The 2,783-nt window shown below is 33.8% G+C and overlaps 1 non-coding gene across 1 annotated transcript; it reads right to left on the bottom strand.

The window, feature by feature from the left end:
• Nucleotides 1-1,856: 1,856 nt before the first annotated feature.
• LOC148548159 (small nucleolar RNA R71) lies at nt 1,857-1,964 on the bottom strand. The gene has a single exon (XR_015898196.1). It is a non-coding gene; the product is annotated as a small nucleolar RNA R71 (small nucleolar RNA).
• Between the last annotated feature and the right edge of the window lie 819 nt (nt 1,965-2,783).

The following is a 2,783-nucleotide window of genomic DNA, read 5'->3' as shown; positions in this document are numbered from 1 at the left end:
ATTTTAAGTTTGGTGTCAATTGCATGTTCATCTTGCATTTTTCGAAAAAAAATCTTGCATTCATAGTGTTCTTCATGATCTTCAAGTTGTTCTTGGTAAGTCTTCTTGTTTGATCTTGATGTTTTCTTGTTTTGCATATTTTTTTGTTTTTCATGTGCATTTTTGCATTCATACTGTCTGAACATGAAAGATTTCTAAGTTTGGTGTCTTGCATGTTTTCTTTGCATAAAAAAATTTTTCAAAAATATGTTCTTGATGTTCATCATGATCTTCAAAGTGTTCTTGGTGTTCATCTTCACATTCATAGCATTCTTGCATGCATTCATTGTTTTGATCCATAAATTCTCATGCATTGCATCATTTTCATGTTTTTCTCTCTCATTATTAAAAATTCAAAAATAAAAAAAATATCTTTCCTTTTTTCTCTCATAAATTCGAAAATTTGAGTTGACTTTTTCAAAACTTTTTAAAATTTAGTTGTTTCTTATGAGTCAAGTCAAATTTTCAATTTAAAAATCTTATCTTTTTCAAAATCTTTTTCAAAATTCAAATCTTTTTCATTTTTCTTATTTATTTTTGAAAATTTTAAAAATATTTTTCAAAAATCTTTTTCTTACTTTTATATCATAATTTTCGAAAATCACATCATCAATTAATGTTTTGATTCAAAAATTTCAAGTTTGTTACTTCTTGTTAAGAAAGATTCAAACTTTAAGTTCTAGAATCATATCTTGTGATTTCTTGTGAATCAAGTCATTAATTGTGATTTTAAAAATCAAATCTTTTTCAAAACTAATTTCAATCATATCTTTTCAAAAATATCTTCTTATCTTATCTTTTTCAAATATCTTTCCTAACTTCTTAACTTCTTATCTTTTCAAAATTGATTTTCAAATCTTTTTCAACTAACTAATTGACTTTTTGTTTGTTTCTTATCTTTTTTCAAAACCACCTAACTAACTCTCTCTCTCTAATTTTTGAAAATATCTTCCCTCTTTTTCAAAATTTCTTCTTAATTAACTAATTATTTTAATTTTTTATTTTAATTTTTGAAAATTACAAACCTTTTTCAAAAACTATTTTCGAAAATCACTAACTCTTTTTCAAAAATTATTTTCGAAAATCCTCTTTCTCTCTCACCTCCTTCTATTTATTTATTCATCTACTAACATCTCTCCCTCACTCACCAAAAATCCGAACCCTCTCTCTCTCTCTGAGTTCAGATTTTCTCTTCTTCTTTTCTTCTACTCACATAAGGGAACCTCTATACTTGGGCAAAAAGGATCTCTATTATTATTATTTTTCTGTTCCCTCTTTTTCATATGAGCAGGACCAAGGATAAGAACATTCTTGTTGAAGCAGACCCTGAACCTGAAAGGACTCTGAAGAGAAAACTAAGAGAAGCTAAAATACAACAATCCAGAGATAACCTTACAGAAATTTTCAAACAGGAAGAGGAGATGGCAGCCGAAAATAATAATAATGCAAGGAGGATGCTTGGTGACTTTACTGCACCTAATTCCAATTTACATGGAAGAAGCATCTCCATCCCCACCATTGGAGCAAACAATTTGAGCTAAAACCTCAATTAGTTTCTCTGATGCAGCAGAACTGCAAAGTTTCATGGACTTCCATCTGAAGATCCTTTTCAGTTCTTAACTGAATTTTTGCAGATCTGTGATACTGTTAAGACTAATGGAGTAGATCTTGAAGTCTACAGGCTCATGCTTTTCCCTTTTGCTGTAAGAGATAAAGCTAGAGTGTGGTTGGACTCTCAACCCAAAGATAGCCTGAACTCTTGGGATAAGCTGGTCACGGCTTTCTTAGCCAAGTTCTTTCCTCCTCAAAAGCTGAGCAAGCTTAGAGTGGATGTTCAAACCTTCAGACAGAAAGAAGGTGAATCCCTCTATGAAGCTTGGGAGAGATACAAGCAACTGACCAAAAAGTATCCTTCTGACATGCTTTCAGAATGGACCATCTTGGATATATTCTATGATGGTCTGTCTGAATTAGCTAAGATGTCATTGGATACCTCTACAGGTGGATCCATTCACCTAAAGAAAACGCCTGCAGAAGCTCAAGAACTCATTGACATGGTTGCTAATAACCAGTTCATGTACACTTCTGAGAGGAATCCTGTGAGTAATGGGACGCCTCAGAAGAAGAGAGTTCTTGAAATTGATACTCTGAATGCCATATTGGCTCAGAATAAAATATTGACTCAGCAAGTCAATATGATTTCTCAGAGTCTGAATGGAATGCAAGCTGCATCCAACAGTACTCAAGAGGCATCTTCTGAAGAAGAAGCTTATGATCCTGAGAACCCTGCAATAGCAGAGGTGAATTACATGGGTAAACCATATGGAAACACCTATAACCCCTCATGGAGAAATCATCCAAATCTCTCATGGAAGGATCAACAAAAGCCTCAACAAGGCTTTAATAATGGTGGAAGAAACAGGTTTAGCAATAGCAAGCCTTTTCCATCATCCACTCAGCAACAGATAGAGAATTCTGAGCAGAATCCATCTAGCTTAGCAAATTTAGTCTCTGATCTATCTAAGGCCACTGTGAGTTTCATGAATGAAACAAGGTCCTCCATTAGAAATTTGGAAGCACAAGTGGGCCAGCTGAGTAAAAGGATCACTGAAATCCCTCCCAGTACTCTCCCAAGCAATACAGAAGAAAATCCAAAAGGAGAGTGCAAGGCCATTGAATTGACCATCATGGCCGAACCCACAAGAGAGGAAAAGGACGTGAATCCCAAGGAGGAAGACCTCCTG

Source organism: Arachis ipaensis, chromosome B8 (assembly GCF_059453495.1).
Source record: "Arachis ipaensis isolate K30076 ecotype BB chromosome B8, ASM5945349v1, whole genome shotgun sequence".
NCBI lineage: Eukaryota > Viridiplantae > Streptophyta > Magnoliopsida > Fabales > Fabaceae > Arachis > Arachis ipaensis.
Note: the sequence above shows the minus strand (reverse complement) of the source record. Positions and strands in the feature narration are given on the sequence as shown.